Source organism: Equus asinus, chromosome 22, assembly GCF_041296235.1.
Source record: "Equus asinus isolate D_3611 breed Donkey chromosome 22, EquAss-T2T_v2, whole genome shotgun sequence".
Taxonomy (NCBI): Eukaryota; Metazoa; Chordata; class Mammalia; order Perissodactyla; family Equidae; genus Equus; species Equus asinus.
The window spans coordinates 43,141,659-43,154,821 of NC_091811.1; the positions used below are offsets into that span (position 1 = coordinate 43,141,659).

General features: G+C 36.6%; 1 protein-coding gene across 1 annotated transcript in view; it reads right to left on the bottom strand.

Moving 5' to 3' along the window:
• The window catches only part of SLC2A13 (solute carrier family 2 member 13), a 332,721-nt gene that overhangs the window by 47,898 nt on the left and 271,660 nt on the right, over positions 1-13,163 (bottom strand). The window lies entirely within an intron of this gene.

Genomic DNA, 13,163 nt, shown 5'->3' on the forward strand with positions numbered 1-13,163 from the left:
ATACACACACATATATATATAACTATATATAACTATCTTGAGCATTTATATCCATAGGCCAAATATCATATCCGATTGAGGTTTCTTAGTGTATGATGAATAATCTAGGAATGTCCAATTAGAGGCGTTAACACAAAAATATGTCCTAGGACAGTTAACCTAGTAGAAGGGCAACTCAACCAGTGTGGAGTTGACCAAGATCATTACATATGAAAAGAGGCCTCACTGTCGTTATCTTCCATGGACCCCCTGGGATACTAGGAAGACAGAAATTTCTAAATTTATTTGTAATAACATTTGGAAAAGAGGAGTAATGTACAGCCACCCCACGGGCCCCCACCTAAAGTACAGGGCACAGGGCAACCACTCTAGGTGCCCTTTTACGGGACCAGCCTGCAGGCTGGTGACAGTCCTGCAGTATCTAACAGAAGCAAATGCAAAAACATCTCTGGAACGACAAGCTCTTAACTCAGGCTATACAGGGCTGCCACAGATAAAACTGTGCTGAAAATGAACTTACGTTACAATTACACAGAACACATAAGGAAACAATCTACTGTGATCAATTGCCAGTAGATGATAACAGCAGACAACAACAAACAGCAGAATCAGAGTTACAAAACCTTTAGACTGTCAAACTATCACCTAGAAGCAAAAAATTAAGCATGATTCAATGATTTAAATGAGATATCTAAAGGGGCTGGCCCCGTGGCCGAGTGGTTAAGTTCGCACGCTCTGCTGCAGGCGGCCCAGTGTTTCGTTGGTTCGAATCCTGGGCGCGGACATGGCACTGCTCATCAAACCACGCTGAGGCAGTGTGCCACATACCACAACTAGAAAGACCCACAACGAAGAATATACAACTATGTACTGGGGAGCTTGGGGGGAGAAAGAGGAAAAAAAAATAAAAAATAAAATCTTTAAATGAGATATCTAAAATATGCAAAAATAAAACACTATAAAAATATTCAGATTTGAAAAAGAATCAAATATAACATCAAAAAAATATATATAGTCATAGAAAAAAACCCTTCATAGATGTGCTAATCAGCAGATTAGACCTCGTAAGAAACTTAGAGAACTGGAGGAAGGATCTGAGAAAATTCCCCAGAACATGGCACTAAGAAAGATGACGTAAGAGACAGAGAGGGCAGAGGTCAACAGGCACGTCACTGGAACGCCAGAAAGACAGAAGCCGGAGAGCTTGAGGAGGGACAATATTAGAAGACACAGTGTCTGGGAGTTTTTCATAACTGATGAAAAACAACACTCTCCATATTTAGAAAGAACATTTATTCCTTAGCAGGATAAATAAAATTAAATTTGCATCAAGGGATGTCACTGTGAAACTACAGAATCCTAAAGAAAAGGACCAGAGCTTAAAGCATCCAAAGACGGCAAAGACCACTTCAAAAGGAAAGAATCCCCCTGGTGGCAGACTGTTCAGAAGACCCTGGAATAATACTTTGAAAGTACGGGGACAAAAGAAGCGTCAGTCTAGATTTCTATGTCTAGGTTACCATGATTTAAGAGTGACAGAAAAATAAAGTAAATTTTCAGATAAAGCTTGGGAGACTCTACTACGAATACTCTTGCAGAAAAGCTTCTAAGGATACAGAATATGTATATTTCTTCTTACATATTCGTATATCTATGAACATGAGCTCAGAAAATAGAAAAAGATGAAACAAGAAATTATGAACAAAAAACTAGTGTGAATGTGCATAAATGTAAACAAGCTGTGACTTGAAGAGACAGCTGGTTAGAATGGTGGGAAAAAACACCATATATGCTCTTGAGAAGACACATAAACATATGGATGCAGACAGTTGCAATATTTATGAAGAAAAAAGATATAAAAAACAAATATTAACAAAAAGAAAACTGGTGAAACTACACAATAATAGACATAATGGATTTTAAGGCAAAGATAGTTATTAAGGATTAAGGGTACTTAATAATAAAGGGTTCATTTCATCACAAAAATATAATAGTTCTAATCTTGTAAATGCCTGATTGAATATACTTCAAGCTATGGAAGGCAACACTGCAGGATGTCAAAGAAAAACTGACAACTTCATAATCATAATGATAGAGTTTAACATTCATTCTCAGAAACTGTTAGATTAATAATAATAATAATCTGTGAAAACCAATTTATTTACCAAACTAATGTAACGCTTATTAAATAGCTTTAGTATTCCCTGATTCCTCTGCTCTTAGCTTATTCTGCCACTTGTGGTAATGCAAGATAAAATAAAGGTGATACAGATTGGATAATTAACTAATTTACCCAAGAAATATTTACTACAGGACCTCGAGGCTCCAGGCACTGTTCTAGTCTATGGTGTCACAGCACTAACAGAAAAGGTCACTGCTCTCCTGGAGCTTACATTCTAGATGGGCACACAGAAAACTAACAGATAACCATATAAAACGTTAAATGTGTATATTTAGACATTAAATGTCAACATAGTATTATAAATACTAAAAAGAAAATTAAAGCAGAGTGAGTAGTGCAGGAGTTGGGTGCATAGTTTGTTACCTTACAGGGCTCTCAACTAAGCGCCCGATGCTCAGGTGATGAGGGAGCAGAGAAGCAAGAGGGTGCTCCCTGCAGGTCTCTGAAGGGACAGCTGTCCAGGCAGGTAGGAAAGCCAAAGATGGAAGCCGGCTCCGCCTCTGCAAGAACAGCCAGAACTGAGGCTGCAGTGGAGGGAGCGAGGGAGACAGCGTTGGGAGGGCAGCTCAGAGAGGTGTGTGTCGGGGTGCTCAGAGGGTGCAGCACTTTCTAGGGTGCGGTTTTTATTCTAAGTGACGTGGGAAGCCATTGCAGAGTGAATGGAAGAGCAGTGTGGTCTGGCTTCCAGTTGTAAAGGGTCACTGTGGCTGTTTTGTGGAGAACACGGTGGTGGGGAGGGTGCGGGGGCCAGGGCTGAAGCAGGGAGCCGGGCAGGAGGCTTCTGTAGTAATCCAGGGGCAAGACAACAGTGGCCGAGACCAGGGCGCAAGCAGGAGAAGGGACAGGAGAAGAGGGATTCTGGGTGTATCGTGAAGATGGATAAAGGATGAGTCTTTCCAGGCAGCAGCAGCCACCCACGTTATACTCTCTCAGGTTCTTAATGCCTCGGATTTGTTTTTCTTTTCAGCGTCTCCACTCCCATAGGCTACTGGGTCTGAAACAACTGTATTTAAAAACTGATCGACTGCAACATGCTTTAAAAAAAAAAGCTTTGAAGAAGTTGTAAATACCACTGAGAGCTCTCTTTGAAAATCCATTCCGCATAAATAACCTGCTCATTAAAAGGCAAAGGGAGTGAAGGGCGTTGGGGGGTGGCACCTCCTCAGTAACTCAGGCACCGAGGAAACTGGATCTGAGCGGGCAAGTCAGAGGCAAGGTCTTAGACAAATGGCAGAGAAAGAGGAGTTTCCTGGCCCTTTCTCCACTGTTTGCTGAACGGAAAAAGGAAAGATAGCTGAATGGTTGTTTTGGAGACACAGGCAGACAGCAGAAAGCTGTGCACAGAATCTGCCTAGTTCCACAGGTAACTGGACAAACCAGCAAGAGACAATTAAAGTCTAGTGTATTCATTAAACACTTGCCTCAGTAATAGCAGCTTTCCTGCAATTTTTACAGCCTTCTTTCTGATGCTGACTGCTGTACGAGAAAGCTTACAGTGACAAAATCTTAGCTACGGCAGAAGAGAGGATTTAAAAATCACAAAACCAATCAGTAGATGAATGTATAATACAGTTTCACAAGGGCTCCTGAGAATGAGATTTCACGAACTAAAAATTAAGAAAATGACTGCTGACAAATTTACATTTCAGAATTGACTCGTCTGATCTTGCCTGGAACCTCTGAAGCTGAAAAATTAGACCAAAAGCTCTCAGTCAGCTTGCAAAGGGAATGAAGAACCAAACCTTTGCCCAACAAATTGTAAGGCGCTCTTAAGGTGAATACCTAACTGACGGGCGGTGCCCGAGGAATCGCCCTTTTCCACGGTAAAATGGTGTTCTGTCCCTTTCTCCTAAATGCTACTGGATGCATTTTCCCCTGGACTCTAATTAGAAGCTACGTAGGATGCTGATTGCATTTATCATTACCTGCAAACTATAAAATGTCCATCAAAAGTCAGGTTCTCAGTTGTGAGCAAATCTAACCCAAGATAGACCTCGGTGCTACATAAGTGAAACTCCACTGTACTTGAAAAGATAGAACTTCCTCAAGCAAACGTCCTTATGGTTAAACAGACTCAGGAAAAAGATCTGAAAGTACCTCAGACAGTATACAAAGAGGTAATATTGCAAAATTTGAGAATTCTCTAAAGTGCTTAAATTTTGGGGGGAAACATAATTTAGTTGTTAGAAGTTTTGTCATGTAATGATGAAATCAAGCTATTTGAAAATAACTTTCTAGAAGTTAAAACTGCAAACAACCCAGATGGCCTTCACTGGGTGAACAGTTAAACAAACAATGGTACATCCAGTACCACGCAATACTAGTCAGCAGTAAAAAGGAACAAACTATTGTTACGTCACCATGAATCTCCAGGGAATTATGCTGAGAAAAAAGCCAATCCCCAAAGGTTACACACTGTACAATCCATTTATTAAACATTCTTGAAATGATGAAATTATTGAAATGGAAAAGATATTAGTGGCTGTCAGCGGTTGAGGACAGGGGTGGAGAGGTTTGGGGGGAGGGGAACAGGAGGAAAGTAGGTGTGGTTATAACAGAGCAATACCAGGGATCCTTGTGGTGATGGCATTGTATCTTGACTGTGCTGGTGGATACAAACCTACACATGTGACAGCACACACACGTGTGATAGAACACAAACTAGGGAAGTCTAAATAAGATCGGTGGACTGCAACAATGTCAGTATCCAGGTTGTGGTACTGTGGTATAGTCACATGCAAGATGTTATCATTGAAGGAAACTGGGCAAAGAGTACATGGGATCTCTTTCTATTATTTCTTAAAACTATATGTAAATCTAGAATTATTTAAAAGTAAAAAGTTTAATTTGAAAAAAGTAAAGAGTGGCTGGAAGACTTGATAAACATATCAGTTTGACTACTGATTCACTGTCACAGGTAAACTGATAAAGCTTTTCAGAATTTGGCTTTTAGTAACAGTATCAGGAGAATCTTGCAGTGGCTAATGGTGTCACCAAATGCTGCTTACTAAATGTAGAATTATTCTGCCCTTTGAAAATAGCTAGAAAAATACAGTTTTGTATGTTAGGGCAACTCTTAGAAGCCAAGTAATCCAGGAATTCAATCACCTATTGATGTATAACATACATAACATAAACTCATTTTAAGTGTGTAAATCAATGAGTTTTGAGAATGTGTAGACCCACGTAACCACCATCACCACAAAGAAGATATTGAGCATTTCCATAGCTCCAAAAAGTTCCTTCATGTCCAGTCCTAGTGAATAACTTATCTGCTTTTGGTCACTAGAGACTACTTTTGCTTTTCGAGAATTTCATATAAAGACAACTATATAGTACATATTGTTTTGTGTCTAGATTCTTCTGTCTAGCATAATGTTTTGAAATTCTACCAGGTTACTGGACATAGCAGTCATTCATTCTGATTATATCTGGGTGGTATTTAACTGTACAGATGTATCATAATCTGTTTATCCATTCACTTATTGAAGTAACATTTGGGGTAGTTTTCAGTTTTGTCAATTACGAATAAGGCTGATATGAACAAGAGCATATAAACCTTTGTTGGGCATGTTTTATTTCACTTGAGTGAATATGTAGTAGTTAAATTACTGGATTGCACAGAAAATTACGATAAACTTTATAAGAAACTTCCAAAATGATTTCCAAAGTGTTTGTACCAATTTACACTCCCACCAGCAGCATGCTTCACAACCTCACCAACACTTAGTATTGTCCATCTTTTCCTTTTAGCTATTCTGGTGGGTGTGCTGTGTTATCACACTGTTTTAATTTTGATGAACTCCAATATATCATCTTTTTCTTTTCTTTTCTTGTTTGTGCTTTTTGAATCCTATCTAAAAATTATCTGCCTCCTCTGAAGTCACAAAGATTTCCTCCTATGTCTTCTTATACAAGTTTTATGATTTTAGCTTTTAAATTTAGGTCTATGATCCATTTTAAATTATTTTTTGTTTATGGTGTGAGGTAAGGATTGAGGTCCATTTCCCCCTGATACTGACAAACAACTGTTTTAGCACTATTTGTTGAAAAGACTATCCTTTCCTCACTGAATTAACTTTCTATCTTTGTGGAAAATCGATTGGCCATACATGTATGGATCTATTTCCAGACTCTATTCTGTTTCATTCATGTATACATCTGTTCTACCAATTCTCTGTTGTCTTGATTACTGTAACTTTATAGTAAGTTTTGAAATCGTTTAAGCCAAATCCTCTTGTCCTTTTTCAAAAATGCTTTGTTCACTCCAGTTCTTTTGCATTTCCAAATAAATCTTAGAATGAACTTGCCATTTTTTACAGAATAGCCTGTTAGGATTTTAATTGGGATTATTTGAATGTATAAATCAATTTGGAGAAGACTGATATCTCAACAACATTGAGTCTTCTAATTCAAGAGCCTGGTATATTTCTCTAGTTAGTTCTTCTTCAATTTTATTCAGCAATATTTTGTAATGTTCAGTGTAGTGATCTTGATATTTCTTGTTAAATTTATCTTTAAGAATTTATATGTTTTGATGCTAGTATAATTAGCCTTGCTTTAAAACCATTTCATTTGCCAGTTGTTAATAAATAAAATCTATTTTTGTACATTGACATTTTTCTGAGATCTTGATAACTTCACTTATTTGTTCTAGTAGTTTTTTTTTTTTTTGCTGAGGAGGATTCCCCATGAGCTAACATTTGTTGCCAATCTTCCTCTTTTTGCTTGAGGAAGATTTGCCCTGAGCTAACATCCATGCCAATCTTCCTCTATTCTGTGTGTGGGTCACTGCCACAGCATGGCTGCCAACGAGCAGTGTAGGTCTGCACCCAGGAACTGGACCTGGGCCACTGAAGCAGGGTGTGCCAAACTTAACCACTAGGCCCTGGGGCTGGCCCCTGTTCTGGTAGCTTTTATGTAAAAATAACATCAACTGAAAATAGAGTACATCTTCCTTTCCAACCTGTATGCCTTGTCTCGCCTTATTACACTGGCTAGGACCTCCAGTAAAATGTTGCACAGAAGTGGTAAACTGGACATGTTTACATTGTTACTAATCTTAGAGGGAAATATTCAGTTTTTCACCATTAAGTATGAATCTGGTAGTAGGTTTTTCACAAATGTCCTTTGAAAGGTTGAGGACATTTCCCTCCAATCCTAGCCTTCTGAGAGTTTTTATCATAAATGGATGTCGAACTTTGTCAAATTCTTTTTTCTGCATTTATTGAGATGGTATCCTTTATTCTTTACATATGATGAATTATATCAATTGGTTTCAAATGTTAAATCACCCTTGCATTCCTTTATATTACTAGATTCAATTTGAGAATTTCTATGTTTATACATATAAGGAATATTGGGATGTTGGTCTGTAATTTTTCCCTTCTTGTAGTTTTCGTATGGTTTTGGTACCAAGATGATATCAGCCTTATGAGTTGGGAAGTTGTTCCTCCCACCTCCCCCAGCTATTTTCTAAAAGAGTTTATGTAGGATTAGTATTATTTCTTCCTTAAATATCTGTTATTCACCAATAAAGCTATCTGGGTCTGGGGTTCTCTTTTTGGGGAGGTTATCAATTATAAACTTGATTTTAAAAATAGATATAAGAAGACTTAGGTTTTCTATTTTTTATGTGTCAGTTTTGGAAATTTGTGTCTTCAAAAATTTTGCTGGGGGCTAGCCTGGTGGGGCAGTCATTAGGTTCACATGTCTGCTTCAGTGGCCCAGGGTTCTCTGGTTTGGATCCCAGGTGTGGACCTATACACCGCTTGTCAGGCCACGCTGTGGCAGGCATCCCCACATATAAAGTAGAGGAAGATGGGCCCGGATGTTAGCTCAGGGTTAGTCTTCCTCAGCAAAAAGAGGATTGGCAGCAGATGTAAGCTCAGGGCTAATCTTCCTCAAAAAAAAAATTTTGTTCATTTCATCTAAGTCCTCTCTCTTAATTCTAATAGTGGTGAGTTATGACGTCTTCTCTCTCTTTTTTCCCCCTTGATGAGTCTAGGCATAACTTAGTCAACTTTACTGACCTCTTAAAAAATAGCTTTCAATTTCACTTACTTTATTTACTGAGTTCCCATTTTCTATTTTATTGATTTCTGCTCTGTATTATTTCTTTTCTTCTACTTTGGGTTTTATTAGTTATTCATTTTCTAGCTTCATAATTGGAAGTTTAGATCATTGATGATTTTAGACTTTTCTTATTTTCTAATATAATTATTTTAAACTATACATTTGTCCTGAGCATTGCTTTATGCTGCAACACAACATTTTTTATATATTTTCACTGGGTTCAAAATATTTCCTAATTTATCTTTTGATTTCTTCTTTATACCATGGATTACTTGGAAGTGTGCTTGTTTAATTTCCAAATATTTGGGAATTTTTGCAAAAGCCTTTTTTTTTTTTTTTTTTTTTTTTACTGATTTCTAAGTTAATTTTATTGTGGTCAGAGAATGTACTTTGCATGAATTCAATTACAGGATATTTTCCAGACTTGTCTTATAGCCCAGAATACTGTAGATCTTAGTAATGTTCTATATTCATTTGAAAAAACTATGGATTCTGCTGTTGTTGGGTGGAATGTCCTGTAAATGTCCAGTTGGTTGACAGTATTGTTCAAGTCTTCTGTGTCTTTACTATTTTTATCTATTTGTTCTATCAATTACTGAGAGAGAGTAGTGAAAAACTCTCCAATTAATTGTGGATTCAGTTTTTGCTTTATGCATTTTTTGAAGCCCTACTATTACAGAAATATACATTTAAGATTATTATGTCGTCTTGATGAACTGGCCCCTTTGCAGCCTTCTTTGTCTAATATTAACAAAACCACTCCAGTTTTCATATGAGTAGTGTTTGCATGGTATGTCTGTTTCTATCCCTTTACTTCTAACCCATATATGTCTTTATATTTAAATTACTGTCCCCTCCCCCAGACAGCAAATAGTTAAGTCTTGCTTTTTTTAATCCACTTGGGCAATTTCTGCTTTTTATTTGGAGTTTCTAGACCATTTACATTTAATGTAATTTATCAATATAGTTGGTTTAAATCTACTATCTGTTTCTTTTATATTTATCCCATCTGTCCTTTGTTACTCTTTCTCTTCTTTCAGATTTCTGTTGCCTTAATTGCATATATTTTCACAATCCATTTTATGTTATTTCTCCTGTTTGCTTCTTAGCTACCATTTTTTGTTTTAATTTTTAGTCATTGATCTAGGCCAGCATTTATTTTGATATAACCTGTTCTTTTATTATACATTCAAATATATTCAAAAGACTACCAGTATAATTCATATACACATTTTATACTGATATATCCATAATGAACTTTCAACAACTATAAATACATTGCCAGTTCTTTTCATCTAAACCCGCACTAACTCTCACCTCTTCTAGATTATTCTGAGGCAAATGACAGATAACATATTATTTCATCTGTAACTATTTCTGTATGTATCTCTGCAAGGACTTTTTAAAAATATGAAAACAATATAATTTTTCCATTGAAAAAATTAACAATAATTTCTTGATAGCATTAAGGAGCCTGTCACTGTTCAGATTTCCCTGATTGTCTTTTAAAAAGATTTTTTTCACAATTTGTTTGAATCAAGATTTAAATAAGGTCATTCCTTGCAAATGTTTTTTTTTTAACGGGGGGGGGTGAAAAAGATTCAGTAAGATTTAAAAACACTGCTGCTGCCACTACCATCCCTGAATCCAAGTAGGCCTGCTGTTTGAGTTAAAATTTTAAATAATAATTAAAAAGATTTAATTTGCAATATTAATTAAACAGAGCTCCTATACTACACACATTTTAAATTGGAGTTTCCATTTTACATTGAAGAATATCATTCTTGGGAATTCTCTGAAGCCTACAATGCCACATCTTAGGTAACACTCCATCTTTTGAAAGCTTCAATTTTGGACCATTTCCAATATGAGTGATTTCCTATTACTTCATCAATATTATATTGCCAAATTCTGTAAGGCCATAATAACATCTTCCAAGAGGAGGAAAACTGATCAGGAATACTCTCTTAAATTTTGCCTGCACTGTTTTATTTATGACAATTAAGAGTTAAAGTAACTTAAAAATGTGAAGACTAGGGACTTCAAAAAATTAATCAACCATTCTGACGTAGATTCTATTTCTGGAGTTTTAATGACATTGCTTTACCTCCCAAGGAAATGAGCTAGAGATGTAGAGACAGCAATTGATAGGTTATGAGGACTAAGCTAATCAAAGACATTTAATAAATTATTCATAATTTCCTCACTGGACCTTTTTTTTATTAGCCTAAACTTTTTACAAATCAAAGGTAAATTGAAAAACTCTATTACTTTAGGAAAAACACAAGAGGGCTTGAGAGCTGATTTTATTATGTCAAATAACATACTGACTCTCTAAAGAAATTTAAGATTCTGATAATACTAAGCATTGTCATAATTGTATAAGATTTAATAAGAATGAATGCATTTGTACTTAAGTGCATGAGGATTATTAGCTTTGAAAAGTATCTCAGTATATGCTAGCCACAATGAAAGTCACTTCTTACATTTCCAGTCTGGGAAAAATAGTTAACTGTTATTTTAGTTAAATTATATCACGTCCACCATTCTATAAAAGAGAGCCAAATGTCAAATAAATATAGCCAAAAAAGCTGCAGAAGTAGAATAACCTGTTAATGTTCATGTTTCAGAGTCCATTAGTAATATTATGAAGCCATAGATTTCTGAAATACTTTCCCTTCTGTTCTGAGCATTTCTTTAATTCCAGAAATTCAATTAGATATTCAAGTCTTATTTAATTATCTATACTGTAGACTCTACAGTGTTCGAAAAATCCTAACTGTAACATGAGGCCTACAATGCGTCTTAGACTGATACTGAACTGGTGTGAAACAGTTTCACAAGAATTTGCCTAGTTCTTTTTAATTTGTGTGAACTATGGGTTTGTTTCTTGGTTGGGTCCATGCTTTATTGTCATGCTTCTCAAATTACATATGTTCTGATGTGCCACAGGATAAAATAGCACATTTTCTAGGAATAAAAGTTCTCCTTTTCTCACTGAAGAAAAATCGATGGATAAGTAATAAAAATTGTAATCTTAAACTGAATATGGCTATATTTTAGAATATAAAAGAAAATTCATATGCATTAAAAAAATAAAATACTAGATTAAAAGACAAAAAACCTGCCCTTTCATGGGTCTCTTTGGGCTCTGCTGCCAGAATCTCTATCCATGTGCCTTTATTTTACTTAGAGAAGTTGGTGAAAAGTAATGGTCTACTGAATTCACAAGAATTCTGAACATTACTATTTTTAAGAGTTTGAAAGAGTTTAATAAAAAATGCTTAGAGGATCAGATGATTTAAATTTGTTTTATATCTAATACACTAGGCATGCTTGATTGTTTATTTTATCTTGGGCTAGTATATTATTATTCCATTGTGGTTTGGCCCATTTCCAATTTCAGAATGCCTTGAGCCACAAATGTAGGTAGTGAGTGACTTTATCCTTCTCTTCTGAAAACGGCAGCACACACAGAAACATCTCATTCCATCTTTGACCTGGAAGATGAAAGAGGAATGAAGGGTATTGGGAGAACATTAAGTTCTCTGAACATCTCACTAAGGAGTGCTCAGCACAAACTCACAAGGGCTACAAAGTCTCTTTTTAAAGAATCAGACTAAATCACAACCAGATGGTTGTGTGTTGCTCATTTTGGGGGTGGTGTATGTGTGTGCTGGGGTGGGATGCCGGAGGTCACCAGTCAAAGTTACACTGCTGCTACAAGTCACAGGTAAATCCACAGGATGATCAACTCCACTCCCGTTTCAATTTAGGATAGGCTCTGTCAGCTTCTACTTGTGGATGATCTGCCACAGATTTAGGCTTCGGATAATTTATATTCTCTCAGCCACTCACATAATGCAGAAAACAGTGCCTTGTCTGAAATGAAACTGTTGCACTACAGGACATGAAACATTTATAGAAGCCAGTCGAGAAAAGCAACTGATGGCTGCTGAGGGGTTTAATGAAACAAAGATAGAGTGCCCTTCATCCGCATTCATAAAATAGTTATTTGTACAGAGTAGATCATAAAATTTAAGGCTACACATACTATTCTGTCCTCATCATTTAATATATTTGAAATACATGTTTTAAAAATATCAAAATCCACTGTATACAGATATTTAAAAATATATCCACTGTATTTCAATACTAAATCTCTAAGAAAAACTCAAAGCAGTGAGTCTTCTCAGCACTCTGTCAATAATATATCTGGGGGAGTTCTGCTTACTTCAAAGGCAGCTCCTTGCCCAGCCAAGAAAGATCTACAAATGAGAAAGCTCCTCCAGACAAGGCTGACTATGTCACTCAGAGTGCTTCCTGAGCCAGCTCCAAGATATACATTCCTTGAACTTGTATAGGCTTGCCTTGCTTTATCTTCATTCTATTTCTCCAGTTTCTTCTCTTCCTTGTCCTTCCAATTTGGATAGCTTTATGATAGCATTTTCCAGCTCTTTGTCCTCTACCCATGCTTCCTAATCTATTTCGTGCATTCCTACGCCGAATTCCTCTTTTGAGCTTCCTTGGGTCACTCCTCTGACCCAAGTGACGTCCCTAGGTGTGTGATCCCCCTTCCTAGTTATGCCAAATGAAGGGAACCAGAAGACGTTATGCCAAAATAAGCCTTTTTGACTTTTTGAGCTGAAGGCAATTAAGCAGTAGCAAATGCAGGAAAAGCTCTCTGCCCTCTCCCTATTTGCCTAAAAGCAAGATATAAATTTACAAAGGTGTCCCTTCTTCCCTCTCTGACAGGAAGGACAAAAGTTAATCACAGAGCAACTTTAGACCCTACCAGCCTGTAGATGGCACAGAGGAATCTACATAACGAACTTTACTAACCAGCCTTTATCTCCCACTCCTTTCCCATATATTTGCCTTCCTACAATATGCCACCTCTAGAGAC